At 47.6% G+C, this 17,417-nt stretch overlaps 1 protein-coding gene across 1 annotated transcript in view; it reads right to left on the bottom strand.

Moving 5' to 3' along the window:
- The window catches only part of SYNDIG1L (synapse differentiation inducing 1 like), a 59,965-nt gene extending 47,475 nt beyond the window's left edge, over positions 1 to 12,490 (bottom strand). Inside the window, exon 1 of the mRNA XM_060262848.1 lies at positions 12,443 to 12,490. The gene's annotated coding sequence lies outside the window, so the exon portion shown is untranslated. The remainder of the gene's footprint in view (positions 1 to 12,442) is intronic.
- Positions 12,491 to 17,417: the final 4,927 nt, after the last annotated feature.

Below are 17,417 nucleotides of genomic sequence, written 5' to 3'. Positions count from 1 at the left end.
CTAAAAAGAGAAAAACCATTAAACACAAATGGAACCAACTCATGCACCCAATCCAAAGTGCTCAGTGCCCGCAAAAGGGGCGTATGTATGCCTTATAGGCTGAAGAACGCCAACGCCCCAACCTCTGAATAGAGGTGGAAGGAAACCCCATGGCAGCCGCTGTCAAGGCCGCCCCAATTCTAAAGGAGTGGGTACCAAACCGCACCCCTGATAACCCTAACTCACCCAACGCCCTGGACGTAACAGCCCAGAACTGGTGCTTCGTTAATGGCTTACCATCCATGTGTATAAACAAAAATCCGTCCTTGGGCCCGCGCACTGCCAAATAAGCAGCTAACGCATTAACTGGACACAACTCGAGCTCTGAACAACTACCCAGCTCGAGCACAGTACCCCGCTGCAACTGATCCGTCTTCGAGCGACGGACAGTAATGACCGCCTTAGGCCCCAAAAACCTCAGGTCCCTCAACTGCAAAGCCCTACCAGAAACATCGTTTCTAGACTGAGCTACCAGCTCACTCACTCTAAGCACCCCAAAAAAGGCTAACAAGGACGCGGCATGAAATAAACATGCCTCGAAAGGCGAGGCACACACCACGCCTCATACCCTCTTCAACCCCTGCAGAATCGACGGAGACACCGGATTCCGCGTATCAACCCTGGGTCCGGCCTCTCTAGCCCACCCCTCCAGCATCTTTCGAAGACGAAAATCTGCCGTATCTTCCCTATAACCAAGTGCCTTACTTGCAAAAGCCAATGCAGACAGGCACCCCCTAATAGATCGCACGGCCAACCCCTTACCTCGTAACGACACACAGTAATGGAGCAATTCCTCCACCGGGAGGGGCCAAACCCTGCGATACCCTACCTCAGCCCGAAAGTCCTCAAACTGCCGCACGGCCCGCTCGTAAGACTTCCGAGTGCTAGGCGCAATGGCTAGACCTATCGCTCTGCAGGCTTCGGCTCTCCAATCTGCCATAACTCCTGGGGCATTGGCACCGGCTCTCCGTCTGCCTCCGGGGCCAGCTGACGAAACCTCTCCATCTGTTTACGAGATAGAGCATCAGCCACCCCGTTGCTCACCCCAGGAACATGCCTGGCTAAAAACAATATATTAAGCCGCAAGCAGCGCAGAGTGAAGGCCCTCACCAACCTCATTACCCGCTGCGATTTGGATGAAAGGGAATTAATGACGTGGACTACTGCCATGTTATCACACCAAAAATGGACAGTGTGATTGGCTATATCCTTCCCCCACAGCCAAACCGCAACTAAAATGGGAAAGAACTCGAGAAACGTAAGATCTTGGTTCACCGCTACCTGCGTCCAGGAATCAGGCCAAACATCCGCGCACCAATGTCCGCGAAAATAAACTCCAAAGCCTAAAGATCCTGCAGCATCAGACATGACCTGGAGCTCGGCCTCAAGCATCAAGTCCTCCCTCCAAAAAGAGACCCCGTTAAACGACTCCAAAAATTCCTGCCAAACCCTCAGATCATCCCTCATGCTGCAGGTAACCCTAGTTCTATGCTGGGGCAAGCGCAACCCTGCCATAGCATCACACAGTCTCCTAAGAAAAGCCCTACCAGGAGTAACCACTTTGCAAGCAAAGTTGAGGTGCCCCACCAATTGCTGCAATTCCAGCAAAGTGACCTTCTTCCTAAGAAGAAATGCATTAATCCTAGCCCTCAGCTCCTCCACTTTCTGCAAAGGCACCCTAGACAACTGATCAATTGTGTCAATCTCAATCCCCAGGAAGGTCAACCTCTGGGTTGGGCCTTCCGTTTTTTCCGGCGCTAAGGGTACCCCAAGTTCAGCAGAGAGCTCAGCAAAACCAGCCAGCAGCTGACCGCACTGCCCTGTCCCTACTGGCCCCACAAACAGGTAGTCGTCCAAATAATGAACGACGTCCTGCAACCCCACTTTCTCCCGCACAGCCCATTCTAAAAACGTGCTAAAACGCTCGAAAGCGGAACATGACACAGAGCAGCCCATCGGCAATGCTCTATCCATGTAAAATTGGCCCTCAAAAGAAAACCCTAAGAGATCAAAATCATCGGGGTGGATGGGCAAAAGGCGAAACGCCGACTTAATATCGCATTTCGCCAACTCAGCCCCCACCCCGCAATGCCTCACCACAGCGATGGCCTGGTCGAAGCTGGTATACCTGACAGAGCATAACTGCTCTGGGATCCCATCATTCACTGACTGCCCCCTAGGAAAAGACAAATGGTGAATCAAACGAAATTCACCAGGCGTCTTTTTGGGTACCACACCTAAAGGCGAGACCCTCAAAGTAGTCACTGGAGGCTGTAAAAAAGGACCAAGGATCCTTCCCTCAGCCAACTCCTTAGCAATCTTGTCTCTAACAACCTGTTCCAAACCTTGAACAGACTTAAGATTTCTAGACATGAACGGAACTCGAGGCCCCTGAAAAGGGATCCTAAACCCAAACTTGAAACCCTCCAACAGGTACAAAGCGTCAGCCCTCCTAGGATACCTAGCCAGCCATCGCTCAAGCGGACCCACCCTTATCGGGCTGGGCCCCTTTCTTGGCTGGAAAAGCTCCTCCACTCCCGCCAGGCCTCTTTGGATTCCTGCGCCCCCGGGCTTTAGGGCAGCTGTCAAAGGCATGGGATCCACCACACAAGGGGCAGGCGTGCTTAAACTGGCACGCCTTTCTATTACACCCCCCCAGGGATCCAAAGTCCCAGCAGAGCAAGCGGGGTTGAACCGCCTGCCCCACTGTACCGCGGGGGGAGCTCGACGAAGCAGATGAAGACGCCCTACTCACTAAGTGACCACTATCTGATCGGTCACCCAGGTTAGGCCTAGCCGGAGACATAACCTGCAGCCAAAGCTGCTGGTGAATCCGATCCCACTGGAGGGACGGATATAGGGCAGCCCGCATTCTAAACTCCTGGTCGTACTGTAACCAGGCTGATCCACTAAAGGCAGTATAACCCTTATAAATAATGTCCAAATATTGGAACAATGATGCCGCCCGCCACGGCTGCGCCCTGGCAATTACCCCGGCATAAATGCAGAACCCAGGCAACCAATTAGCCCATGTTCTGTCAACCTTTCTCTTCCGCAGCTTCTCCTTTTCCTTTTCATCTAAATCCTCTTTGTCTTTCTTTTCCATTTCTCGATAAAGAAGGGAAAATAAGTCCACATACTCTCCCTTCAAAATCTTCTCCCTTGTGGCAGGAAGCAAATGGTCCCCGAGTGGCAGAGCAACCTCCCCAAAAGGCAAGGCTGAAAAAGGCACCATTCCGTACTGAGATGGTGCTCCCAAAATGGGACCAGACAAGCTCATCTGCCCTGTACCCGGATGCACACAAGGTATGCCCTGCCCCCCTGGCCAAGCCCAATTCTGCACCAGCCCAGCCCCAGAAGGAGTAGGCACACCTAAGCCTGTCCCTGAGGTGCCAAGCCCGGCTACTGTAGCAGGTCCCCATGTTCCCCATGGCCAAACCTGCCCAGACCCAACTTGCAAACCATCACCGGACCTACCTCCAAGTCCAGCCAGCACCACCGGCAAACCAATGCCCGACGTCCGCGCCTCCTCCACCGCACCTGCATCGGGGCCACTGGAACCGGCATCCTTGCCAGGCACGACTCCACCAGACCTGCCCTCAAGAATGGACAACCTGGTGAGAATATTAGCCTGCCTTGCCTTTTTGGATTGCCTAACATCGCCCCCTTTACTTAAGGAAGGAACACCCGCCGCCTGCTCTAAGGCCTGCAGCCTAGTCAGAATATTATAATCCACCGCCCCTTCATCCTCCTCATCCGAAGAGGATGACGGAGGTGGTGGCCTCCTAACAGGAGCTTTAGATGGTCTGGGTGCAGGCTTCTTACCCTTAGACTTGCCTGAACCTTTACCCCCAGACATTTTGCCCACCTGCTTTATAAAAAGGGGGGACGTAAAATGGCTGCCCAACTATCTTTCAGCCCCTTTCTCAAAGAACCTAAAATGGCCGCCCAAACTGCCTGGCAACAGCCCCAGCTACCAGCACCTCAAAATGGCCGCCCAACTGTCTTTCTGCCCCTCTCTCAAGGAACCCACAAAATGGCCGCCCAAACTGCCTAGCAACAGCCCCAGCTACCACAGCCTAATGCCACTCCACTTTAACCAAGGGTGGTGCGGGGTTTTTGCCTGACTCCACCTCCCGTGAAGACCAATGCAACCTAAAGACCCTCACCTGGCCCAAGCTTCCACCAGGATCTAACTCCTAATTTTGAGTAGCCCAAACTGCAGTACTGCAGCTTTAACACTCTGGGCCACCAAGCTCCTGCAGCATATAATTACTGATCTCAAAATGCAGGAGCAAGGAACCCCGGCGACCACCCAAACTCCACCAGGCAAGGCTAACCACGTTAAACACCCAGCCCCCAGAGCAACTCAGCCTGCTGGCGTCAATCAGCCCCACAATGAAGCCAGGAGCAAGGAACCCCGGCAACCACCCCAACTCCACCAGGCTAGGCTAACCCAGATAAACACCCACAACTCCACCAGGCTAGGCTAACCCCAATGCTAACCAGGGCCAACCCCTGCTTAGCTCCCAAGATCTGACGGAACCAGGCTATCCTGTGCTACTCAGTTCAGGGCCCGTGGACCACCCAGCCCCCAGAGCAACTCAGCCTGCCGATGTCGATCCGCTCCACAACTCAGCCGCTGCCGCCGCGCCTCACGAGGAGCACCAAAAGCCGACTCGCTCTCTCCCACCAGAAGCCGACTCGCTCTCTCCCAACTCAGCCGCCGCCGCGCCTCACGAGGAGCTCCAGAAGCCGACTAGCTCTCTCTCCAGTGACCCGAAAAAAGCCGCCGACACGACCGCCAACAGAAACGGCCTCCCGAAAAGGCTCCCGGTGACCCAGAGCCTCCCGAACGCGCTCCCGATCGCCGAGGGACTGAGGAAAGGGACGGGGAGCTAGCCGTTGACGCGGCTAAACCCCGCCCCCTGCAAAGCGCGCCCAAACAGGGCGCAGACCAACTCTCCCGCCCTGGAGGGCAAACAGATCCAAGCAGCCTAGCAGCTACGCTGCAGGCTGCAAGATCACGATTGTAATCCAGTTTTTCCTCATGGTTTATTGCATGTATTATACTAGTCTTTATTACATTGTTTTATAATTTTGTAATCTGCCTTAAATCTCAATGAGGAAGGTACATGATAAATGAAGTAAACTAATAAACTGTGTGAATTGGTGAAGAAAAGAGTATGTGCCCAGAAACCTGTCATGTTTTTGGTGAAAAAAAGCATTGTTTTGGATTCAAAAAGGATTGTTTTAGTTACGCTGAAATCTAGCTATACTCCAACTATTCATGGCTGGATAGTTCAAGCAACAGAACTTATATATTCAAAAATAGGGTGGTTTATATGAAAATAGGATTGTTCAGGAAATATGAACTCTGTTCTAATGGCAGAATTAAGGGTGGTATTCAGAGTATAGCATGGATTCCCTCTCCAACCCTGTATTACAATTTATAGGTAATTAAAAAAAATTATAAGCAATGCACGGATTTTTTTTTTAATTGATTGTATCTGATTGTCTGTAGTGCTTTATCAGAGCAATGTATTTCTAAATGTATTTCTAAATTTTTATAACTTAACATCTTCATACAATGTTATTCATAAGAGAAGCAGCTGATTGAAGTGCTCATAATCCAAAGCAGCAGCTCTGCTTCTGAATTTGTACCAATCAATGCACAGGAAGATGAAGGGACATTTATTTATCACAGGTTGGTTCTGCAGTATTCCATCTCCAGTTACAGTACAATCTAACTGCCCCTTCTGTGATAGATGTAGTTCCCAACAGTAACCCAGTTGAACCTAAGACCAAATAGAAAGCAGAACAATGTGACCCAACCCCAAACAACAGATAGGGTTCTGGCTCACTCAAATTCCCACTGTATCTTTAGCAACTGAACTGGCATAATTCAGGAGCCAGCATGGTGTAGTTGTTAGAGTGAGGTTAGAATCTGGGAGAACCAGGTTTGAATCCACACTCTGCCATGGAAACTTGATGAATGACCTCAGACCAGTGGCACACTCTCAGTGTGACCTAATTTACAGTGGTGATGTTGTAAGGAAAAAAACAGAGGGAGAGACCAATATTATAAGCTACTTTGGGTCTCCATTAAAAGCAGGGTATAAATATCTAAATAAAACAAACAAGTCTATAGAGATAGTTTAGGTACAGTCAGGGCTGGCAGCTATTCAAATTTCCCAGCATTTGATGATTTGTAGATGAATGTGTGAATTGACTCTATGGTCTGTAGCTGTTAAAGGTTAACTTAATTTCACCAATGCAATCCAGCACTTTATACTACGTTCCTGTTGATGTATATGCAAAATGTTGGAGCTGGTTCTCAAATGCAGCAGCTTTGCACCTTGGAAAAACAATGGACAGTTATGACATGCTGCGGAAATTTCTTCAAAGATATATGTTTTAGTCACTATTTCACATTCAGCCCTGGTGGAAAGTGTTTCAGAAATCACATTCTTATACTCTAGTGCAGCTAGAACAAGGCTTGGATGTATCCTCTCCACCAAGAGTAGATATGTAGAAAATGTAGCATGTTCTCCCAGAATTTAGCATCCCTAGCCTTTGTATTTCCTGACTGCTAATAATTGCTGATGAATCAGGGAATATCTGGGCATTTTTAAATTTGGCTGCTTTGTAGTGATCCCTGCCACTTCAGCTGTGTAATTCTGCTTATTTGTTGGACTGTTACATTCAACCTCTGTATGTTTCTTGTTGAAAATGTGGATCTTGAAAGAAAAAAGTCAATAAACATCTGTAAACATGCTGATTTTTTAAAAGCATAGAATATAGGTTTTATTGTCAGGTGTCCAATGCACAGAGAGAGAGAGCCTGCCATCAGCCATGGCCCAAAATAACTTTTTATGTCTTTCAGATCTGAAATTTTGTAGAAAGCTCCCTAGATCTTAAAAGTCTAGGGAATAAAGCAGAAACCTGACAATCAAAGATTTGTCTTGTAAAAGTGCTTGTAATACATCTCTCTGGGGACATAATCTCCCAGATGCTCAGAAGACACACTGCAGAAGGGAGGGGCGTCTGTAGCAAGAAAGGATGAAACAGACTGGAGGAGAAAAATCAGCTGGCTGTTTGCAGAGTGATGCAATTTTAGGGAAGAAGTTGGTGCCACAGTTTTTGGGGTCCAAATTGGGCATAATACTTGAATTTTCAACTCCAGATCACCCATCTCCCTTGACTGAGTTGCAAATATGTTTCCTATGTATGCAGCCCCTTCCAACAGTGGAAGGGGATAACTGGAATAGAAAAACAAAGAGGAAAGAAAAGGTTAAGTATCTATTTGTTGCTTTTTTAATGATTGTGTGTGTACATTTTCATGTATGAAGGATAGCATGATAGCTTATTTCCTGATGTTACATAAATAACAGTGCAATCATATGCAGAGTTACTCCAGTCAATAAGTTTTGTGCAATTCTGTATAGGATTGCACTTTAAGACACAAGGCAGCTGCCAGATTGATGTATTTATGGCAAGTACTCTTATGATGCATATCATAGTGTCAGCGACCATTCTTCTCTCTATACTGGGTCTGTCTCCATTTAGGAAAAAACGTCACATAGGAAGCAGCTGGTCTTCTTTATGAAGTTGCTGTTGCCTTCTGAACTTACAAGGTGTTGCACGTCTTCCATCCCAGAACCCTCCATGGAGACTGAATATACCAGTTTTAAGAACATAAGAGAAGCCATGTTGGATCAGGCCAATGGCCTATCCAGTCCAACACTCTGTGTCACACAGTGGCCAAAAATTTATACACACACACACACACATATATATATATACACACTGTGGCTAATAGCCACTGATGGACCTCTGCTCCATATTTTTATCTAACCACCTCCCATGCTACCACCTCCCAGTTTTGATCCCATGTCTCCTGTACAACTTTTTGCCCTGCACATAACCTCAGCCACATCCTGCCTGGCTCTTAATAGTGTCCCCCCTCACTTCCTCCCCAATATCTTTCATGTGTCTCTATCTGTAGCCAGAGTTTTCTGGACTTGCAGCAATTGGGGACTTCTGATCATGCTCCTCCCTTTCAGCATCTCCAACAGGTTTTTCAAAGGGAAGAAGACGACTGCAGATTTATACCCTGCCCTTCTCTCTGAGAGAGACTCAGAGTGGCTTACAATCTCCTATATCTTCTTCCCCCACAACAGACACCCTGTGAGGTGGGTGGGGTTGAGAGAGCTCTCCCAGAAGCTGCCCTTTCAAGGACAACTCTTGCAAGAGCCATGGCTGACGCAAGGCCATTCCAGAAGCTGCAAGTGGAGGAGTGGGGAATCAAACTGGTTCTCCTAGATTAGAGTCCGCACACTTAACCACTACACAAAACTTGCTCTCAGAGATTCCATTTTTGCTTCTTCATTCTGGAAACATCTGAGGCATCTGGAAGTCTGATTTGCACCTAGCACTATGTAATTCTATTGTCTGAAACACTTCATGGTCTCCATTTTGAGACTGCTACAGACACTAAATGTGCCGTTGGCCATCATGACCTCAAATATCTTTTTGCCTCTGCCTCCTTTTATATTTAGTATCCAGCCTGATGAAGAGTTCTAGGGAACTCAAGGACATGTATTCACTATTTTATAAAGCTTAGCTGATCCTAATAAAAAGGTATTACGCTAGAGTTGTTCATGTTTGTCCCATATGACTCATACTTTGGGGAACCCTGAAGTGTGATTGTTTATAGGCCAATCATCCCAAATACATGTACAATGGCTTGTGCTCCCCCTTGGTGGTATCTCAATGCCTCTCTTTTTCTGAATTGGAGAAACACTGACTTAATCAGGTCTACTCAAAATCTCATTAAGGTCTACTCAGTGGTGCTTACTCCCAATACTTTTAGGATTGGACTATTACAGTGCAATCCTAAAAGCACTTTCCTGGGAGTAAGCCCCATTGAATAGACCTTAGTAGAATTCAGAGTAGACCTGCTTAGGATTGCTCTCTTAAGCTACTTGAACTCCTCAGCAAACCCAGAGCTGTCAATTGATTCAGGGCTGAAAAAGTCAATTCTCTTGCTTCTAAGGAGCTGGTAAAGGATCACTGAAAATTGGAACAGGTGCTATTTTAAAGAACATTTCATGCAAAAAAAAAGGAAGGGGGCCTCTACAAAGCGAATTGTGTATTTAAGCACACTGCTGAAATTAAGAGATGAGAATGACTTACTACCACCCCCTTTCACAGGAAGGCACTTCTGACAAAACCTGGTTCAAATTACACATTTCAAACCTGTTATTAATTAATGAATCAGTGTGTAGCAATAGGGCAATGAGTATGAGAAATCAGGATGAAAGCACAGTTGGGAAACACAATATGACAGAAATATTTTTGCTGCGTGAAAATACTTCCAGATGGGTAGCTATGTTAGTCTACAGCAGCAAAACAAAACAGGAGTACAATGACACTTCAAATATAATTTATTCCAGCATAAACTTTTGTAAGAGTTCACTTTATCAGATACAATGAGATGTATATTCATCTATAATTTATATAGACAACAGGGAGGTGAGGATGTCATGGGCAATGGTCTTTGTAATATCCTCCTGTTTATACTCCAATGCATCTGATGAAGTAAGTTCTGACTCACAAAAATTTGGACTGGAAAACATTTTGTTAATTTTTAATGGGCTACTACCCTCCTGCTTTATTTTGCAGGAAAATATATATCCCAGATCCAAGGTGGGGAGGCTTAGGAGAATACTGCAATTCTGGTCATTCATGAGCTTCTGTCTTTATAGTGCCAAAAAATATTGCTCAGGGCTTGTTTTGCAGAAAAAGCCCAGAATGAACTCATTTGCATATTAGGCCACACCTCCGATACCACCATTGTTTTGCACAGGGTTTTTTTGTAGAATCATTTGCTGATTAGGACACACCCCCTGACACCAGGCCAGTCAGAACTGTGTTCCTGTGCATCCCTGCTCAGAAAAAGCTCTGATATTGCTAGGGAAAGAATTAAAAGGGGGCAGTGCTCACTAAAACAGCATATGCTGTGTTCACAGGTCTCAGATCCAATCCCTGGCAGCTTCATTTTAAGGATACTGGATAGCTAGACATTACCTCTCCAGGCCTGAGAGTTTGAAGAGTTTCTGGAAGTCAGTCAGACAATACTGGACTGGGCTAACAATTGACTCTGCATGTTAAATTATGTCAAGGAGATTCCTGTGATCAGGCACATTGTGGTTTTAGAGTTTGGTTGACATACCATGAAGGCAACATGCCAGTTTATCTCCAGGTAGCTACACTTGCCCTTAGGATAACTGTGGCCTCCATCCGGGAGATAGATAGCAATTCTCCAGGGAGTAAAACTACCATATAAACAGCACATAGCCATAGGTTCAGTTTGATATCCACCCCTCAGAACATTCATTAATTCCTTATATGCATCCATTCCTCACTTCTGCCAAGAAGTTTAGGATGGAGGGTTCCATTTCTTTTTTCCTCACAACAACCCTGTGAGGTAGATTAGGCTGAACGAGAATGTCCAGCAAGGTCATCTAGTTAGTGTCATGTCCCCAGCAGGGATCTGGTCCTAGATTTCTCAAGTTGAACATTCTAACCTCATCATTACTTATCATTATTTGCTTCATCCCTGTGAAGCAAATATTTTGTTTCCTGGAACCCAGAAGACATTGGACCATCATGGAATTGGTTGGTGGCATGTCAGAAGTGAAAGTGCAGGATGGGGACTTCTGTAACAAAGAGCCTTTTCATACCTAACTCTAAAAGTGCTTTTCAGCCACTTACATACAGTTTGTGAGAGTGTGTACATATTGCTCATGACCAGCACAAAGAGGAAAAGAACCATTAAAAAAATGAATACACATTCTAGGCAATGCTAATTTTACATTCACATTAAGCAAAACCTAATTTCAACCCCACATGTGCAAGTGCTGTAAAACCAGAACAACAGATGCAAGATATGGAACAGAAAATGCACAACATCTAAGCATTGCTTGGGGGTGGGGGTGCGGAGAAACATGCTATAATATCTGCCTCACAGGCTGCTGTTGCCTGAAGGATGGAAGGGATATTGGGGAGGGGGAGAGAGAGTGCCATGATTATCAAGATTGACAAGGGCACCAGTTTGGGGACTCTGCACTGCACAAGCGGTGCAACAGCTAGTGATGGAAAACTGCGATCTGTGCTATTTGTGGCTTTCCTCCATGCATCTGACAGGAAAGCAGTAGGAAGTGGCTTAAGTCCCCCTCATGTTTGACCTCTTGGTTACTGTATTGTGCGGAAACTGCTGCTCATAAAGTAGAGTTACATAGGCAATAACGATAGGCTTAACTTGGAGAAGAGACAGTATAAACCTGCTGAATAAAATGAAATAACACTAGAGAGATCTGTGTACCCAATGATGGGCTTGGACTATGAAGTTCCAGGTGCAAATCCATGAAATACAATGGAGGATAACCTGTTATCTGCCTGTTTGGCTTAATCTCACAGGGTTGTGGTGAGGATTAACCGCCACAATCTCCTTGGAGAACAGACAAACTGTCTGCCGAAATGCCCAATAACCCCTCTTTCTCTATGATTGCACTCCTCTAAGGATGCTTTCCTGGGAGGAAGCCCCATTGACTAAAATGCGACTTACTTCTGAGTAGATCTGCTTAGGATCGCGCGCTCTGTAACTCTTCCCCTTGTGCCTATTATAAGGCTTGCGCCGAAGGTTGCGTGAAAATAAGAGGCTCCTCCTGCCTTGTTCTTGTACAGCCAGGAGAGCTTTTTCCTAACGAAATGGCACTCTGAGGGAATCGCCAGCCTGGCTCCGCTTTGAGACTCCTAACCCTTCCAAAGTGGAAAGCCAGCCTCCTGCTGCCCGCGCGACGATCCCGCCGAGTTGCCTTGCGAGTGAGAAGGCACGAGCTAGTGCAGCCCCGCCTCACCGGGGACCAGGGCTAGGGCTGCTCTTCTAGCTCACCACCCACCGCTCGCTGAGGTGAAATGCCTCTCGCGCACAAGTTAAAAACAGCCGGCCGGAGAAAGGACCGCGGCGCGCCTGCCTGGGGTGGGGGGCGGGCGGGCGGGTGTGCGAAATGCGCCGCAGCCGTCCAGGAGAAGGAGTCGCCGGCCAGGCCGAGCCTCAACGGCCGATCTCCAGCGGCGCCTCCAGACTTTCTTTTCCCGCCCCGCCGCCCAGCTACTGCCGGGGCCTCTGGGGACTGGGTGGGGAGCTCCCTCGGCTGGCCCGGCGCGCTCTGAGTGGCCCCTCAGAGCTGCAGCAGGGCGCCGGAGCCAGGGGACGCCCCCCGCCCCGCAGACGCCGGCTGCCTGCTGGCCAGCTGCAGCCCCTCCGCGAGCCGGGGCAAAGGCTAAACTTCGCGGGTCCCGCCGGGGGAGCAGGGCGCTGGCGCCTTCTTCTTACCTGAACCGGCGAGGCTGCCTCACCCTGCGAGCCGGAGGAAAGCGCGCTCAGGCATGATCCCGGCCCGGCGCGAGCACGGCACCTCCTCGCCTCCTGCCTGGCCCGGCTGCACTCTTCAGGTTGGCAGGCTGCAGGCAACGCCGAGCCCGACGAGGAGGCAGCGCGGAGGACGGCACGGGCGGAGCCAGCGCGGAGGAGGCAAAGGGGACCTGGAGAGGCGCCGCTCGGCGCAGCCCGCCGCCGGCTGCAGCACAGCCTCCCTTCGCCTCAAGGCGGGAGACCTCGCCGCTCAGAGGGCGCCTTTCCCCTCTCTCCCGCTCCGCGGCCGCTTCGCCTCCTCCTGGCCCCCTCCTCCCGCTCCATTTCCTCTCCCAGTTTCCCCTCCCAGTTCTCCTGTGGCCCCGAGAGTCCTGTGGCCCCTGCTCTTCTCGCTGCGAGCGGGAGATGTCAGACCAGGCAGCCTCCAGCGTTCCCTTCAAGGCTCAAGAGGGGGTCAAGCTTTTAACCCTACCTAGTCTCATTCAAACCCAAAAGCCATTTTAGTAAGAGCAAATAACACATCCATGGACTGAACGATTCCCCCCTCCCCTTTCTTTTTTGAACATCCACCCTGAAGAAGAGTTCTGGAGAACTAAAGAGCCTACATAATGTGTTATTTTCAGTTTGGTTTTAATAGGAGGTATTACATAGCTTTTGGTGTTGGATTTTGGTGCCATTACAACTACCCGTTTTCTCCCCAGTAGCCATAGTTTTTCTGGTTTGACTGAGAAGTGGAAGATATTAGAAATTTTCTGAACATTCCATCATACTTCGCATACTGCGGTTGTCTTAAGTGGGGGAATCATTAGAAGCATTTTAACCAGAGGGTTGGTAGAGGGTGAATTAATAAAAGCAAGAGATTTTCTTGTGTATTCATTGGTATGTGTTGTCTCCTATCTCCTCCAGTATCCAAAAACATCTATTGTGAGATTTACATGAGATGCAAATAATTCTAAATGTCATCAATTTAAAAGTCAGGTTATTTATTAACTGTTTATTTAGAACACTGATTTTGGCAAAGAGAATATTTAATCAGTGGACACTCATAACTGTAAATGAATGAAAGACTATTTTTCAGGAAAGCATGCAATTGCTCCCAGGTCATGCATTCTCTTAGCATCTTGGGGAGATGCCAAACAACAAGTTGCTTTTAAAGACCTCACTCTTCATCCATTTCCAGCACCTCAGGGAAGACTCAATGGCAGTAGAGACATATTTGTTCAGAAGACTGGAATTCCAAGGAAAAGGCTAATTGGGTTCTTCTGTATCTTCTGTGTCTCTGCCAAACACTGGGAAGAGCCACTCCTTAATGATGCTGTCTAATCTACTAAGTGTGTGTGTGTGTGTAGGTGAATGGCAGTGGATAATTCACCCACCTTCACTGCATCAGTTTGCTGGTAAAAAGAAGAAATACCTACAGACATACCTGCTTCCCCTCTATCCATTTGTTTTATTTGTTTGGTAGTCTAAAGTGTTTTATTTTCTCATGGTACTGAACAATTGCCTCCCCCTCCTTAGTGAAGAAAATGTTTCTAAAAGCAAAACATCTTAGGAGAACTTCCAGATTGTGGAAGAGTGATTCACTGCATTTGAAACATAAGTACTGGTTTACTGGATCAAGTCAAGGTTTATTTTGTTCAGTATTCTGTCTCCTGCAGCGAGATGTCTTGAGGGAAATCACCAAGATTTGTGATGAAACTAATTACAGTTAGCATCGCTTTAAGGAAGGGTTAGATAAATTCTGGTTGGATCTGTAGCATGCTTTGCATGCAGAAGGTCTCAGGTTCAGTCTCCAGCATTTCAAGTTAAAAGGATCAGATTGTAGCTGATGTGAAAGGCCTTTGCCTGAGACTCTGGAGAACTGCAGTTGGCCACAGCAGGTAGTACTGACCTTTGCAGAACAATGCTTTGTCTCAATATAAAGCTGTTTCATCTGTGTTCAAATCTATGGGAGATTGGTTCGTCAGTGACTATGCCTGCTAAATGGAACCTCTCCTTTCAGAGGGAATGTACCTGATTACCAGAGGCAAACAGAGGGCACCTACCATTATCATATCCTTCTTTTGGCTGTGGAAATAACTGGCATATTGCTTCTAACCATGGAAGTTGCATTAAGGTGTTGGACAAGCACAACTAATAGACCTTATCCTCCATTCATTTGCTAATTTCTCTCACTTTCTTAACATTCCTCCATAAATTCCACTTTTCCATTAAATTGCTACTGAAACAAAGCCTAAACATGTGTGACTGGAATGTATGCATATTCTTTCCACATTGTCTTCTCTTTCTCCTTCCCCTCCTTTTGTTATCTCCCTTGTGATCAAATTTTTTATTGTAAACTCATTGGGGCACAATTTACATATTTAAGTATCTTTCTGTGCTGTCTTTCTGGTCAAAATGCCTGAGGGGGTCACAAATAATATAATATAAATAAGGAAACCAGCACATGAGAGAGGGGACTACAAACATATTAAACTGCCAGGCATGACTACCAAATTTTCTCAAAAGCCTTTCTAGAACAAATGTATTTTCAGATGGCAACAGAAGGCCTGTGGGAGGGCCATATTTAAGGGGCAGCCACCAAGAAGACCATAATAGAGGTTCCTGTTGATAGAGCATTTAAAAATGTAGGCTCCTGCAGCAAGATCTCCCCAGATGAGGTCAGCACTTGGGCAGGTTCATATGGCTGGAGATTCAAGTACGCTGGGCCCAAACTATTTAAACTTAAAACATGCAATTTGGATTGGACTCAGAAACAAATTGGGAGCTAGTGCAGTTGGTACAGCACTAGTTTAATATGCTTATTGTTAGTATTCTGAATAACACATTTTGTACCAGTTGACCATCTTCTGGACCATCTTCAAAGGCAACCCCACATAAAGCACCTGACACTATCTCTCTCTCTCTCTCTCTCGGCTTGGCTTCGCGAATGAAGATTTAGGAAGGGTGCAATAGTCCACGTCTGCTGCAGGCTCGCTGGTGGCTGACAAGACCAATGCGGGACAGGCAGGTCCGGCCACAGTGGCTGCAGGGAAAAGTCTGATTTAGGGTTGGTGCTGTAGCAGTGCGATTCTTCCTCAATCTCCTTTTGTCCTCAAGACCAGCTATGCGTGCGTTCTCAAAAGAAGAAACAGCCTGGTGGATGGTGTGCCTCCATGCTTTGCGATCTGAGGCTAGGTCAGACCACTGGTGATGGTTGATGCGACAGGTGCCAAGGGATTTCTTCAAGGAGTCCTTGTACCTCTTCTTTGGTGCCCCTCTATTTCGATGGCCGGTGGAGAGTTCGCCATACAGGGCAATCTTGGGAAGGCGGTGGTTTTCCATCCTAGAAATATGCCCTGCCCAGCGCAGCTGCGTCTTCAACAGCAGTGCCTCGATGCTGGTAACCTCCGCCCGCTTGAGAACTTCAGTGTTGGTCACAAAGTCACTCCAGTGGATGTTGAGGATGGTGCAAAGGCAGCGCTGATGAAAGCGCTCAAGGAGTCGCAGGTGATGACGGTATAAAACCCACGATTCGGAGCCGTAGATGAGGGTTGTCATCACAACCGCTTTGTAAACATTGATCTTTGTGCCTTTTTTCAGATGCTTGTTGCTCCACACTCTTTTGTGCAGTCAGCCAAAAGCACGGTTTGCCTTTGCCAGCCTGTTGTCAATCTCCTTGTCGATCTTAGCATCTGAGGAGATGATGCACCCCAGGTAGCTGAACTGCTGGACTGTCTTCAGAACTGATTCACCCACAGTGATGCAGGGAGGGTGATAATCTTCCTGGGGTGCAGGCTGGTGGAGAACTTCTGTCTTCTTCAGACTAACTTCTAGGCCGAATAGCTTGGCAGCCTCTGCAAAGCAGGACGTCATATGCTGCAGAGCTGATACCGAGTGGGAGACGAGTGCAGCAGCATCAGCAAACAGTAGCTCTCGGATGAGTTTTTCCATTGTCTTGGAGTGGGCCTTTAGTCGCCTCAGGTTGAACAGGCTGCCATCGGTGCGATAGCGGATGTAGACACCATCGTCATCATCTAGATCTACTGCGGCTCTTTGAAGCATCATGCTAAAGAAGATCGTAAAGAGAGTTGGCGTGAGAACGCAGCCTTGCTTTACACCTGTGCCTATTGGGAAGGTCTCCGAGAGGTCGTTGCAGTGTCTGACTTGGCCTCGCTGGTCTTCGTGTAGCTGGATGATCATGCTGAGGAACCTTGGGGGACATCCTAAACATTCCAAGATTTGCCACAGGCCTTTCCTGCTAACGGTATCGAAAGCTTTGGTAACTATACTATACTATACACTATACTAATCTGGATATTATCAAGGCATGTATGACAGCTATCAGTCAGCTTTCCCAAGGAATGGCTGTGGCTGACAAACCAGCCTAAGTAAATACTTCCATCACTCACCTATCTAGGGACAACACAGAATCTAGGAGCAGCCTCGAACTCAATGGCCGTTTTCCCACTGACCTTACTCCGAAGCGATGTCCCTCTTCACCGCGCAGCGTCTGCGCGGATTTCCCACCAACTGCTGCGCACAACCAGGAAGAGCCGCGGCTTTTGCGTCGCAGATGTAAACTGGTTTTTAGCGGTTTACATCTGTGACACAAAAGCCGCAGCACTTCCTGGTTGTGCGCAGCAGTTGGTGGGAAATCCACGCAGACACTGCGTGGTGAAGAGGGACATCGCTCCGGAGTAAGGTCAGTGGGAAAACGGCCTATATTTAGTCTTTCAGGAGGAGTATAATCCCATTCAGCAAAAGTTGTACTTCTGTTCCAGGATCTTTTTTTATAACTAAACCATATTACTTCTGTCTTGATTGAATTAAATTTCCTTTTTTGCCCTCATCCGGTCCTTTACTGCCTTTAGACACTGATCTGGCATTTTCACCTCTCTGAAATGGAAAAGAGAAACAGGGCAGATCTACACTTGACTTGGAGTTCTGTTGCCCT

The sequence above is a fragment of the Heteronotia binoei genome, chromosome 21 (assembly GCF_032191835.1).
Source record: "Heteronotia binoei isolate CCM8104 ecotype False Entrance Well chromosome 21, APGP_CSIRO_Hbin_v1, whole genome shotgun sequence".
Taxonomy (NCBI): Eukaryota; Metazoa; Chordata; class Lepidosauria; order Squamata; family Gekkonidae; genus Heteronotia; species Heteronotia binoei.
The sequence above is the reverse complement of the archived record's forward strand: the minus strand, read 5'-3'. Positions and strand labels throughout refer to the sequence as shown.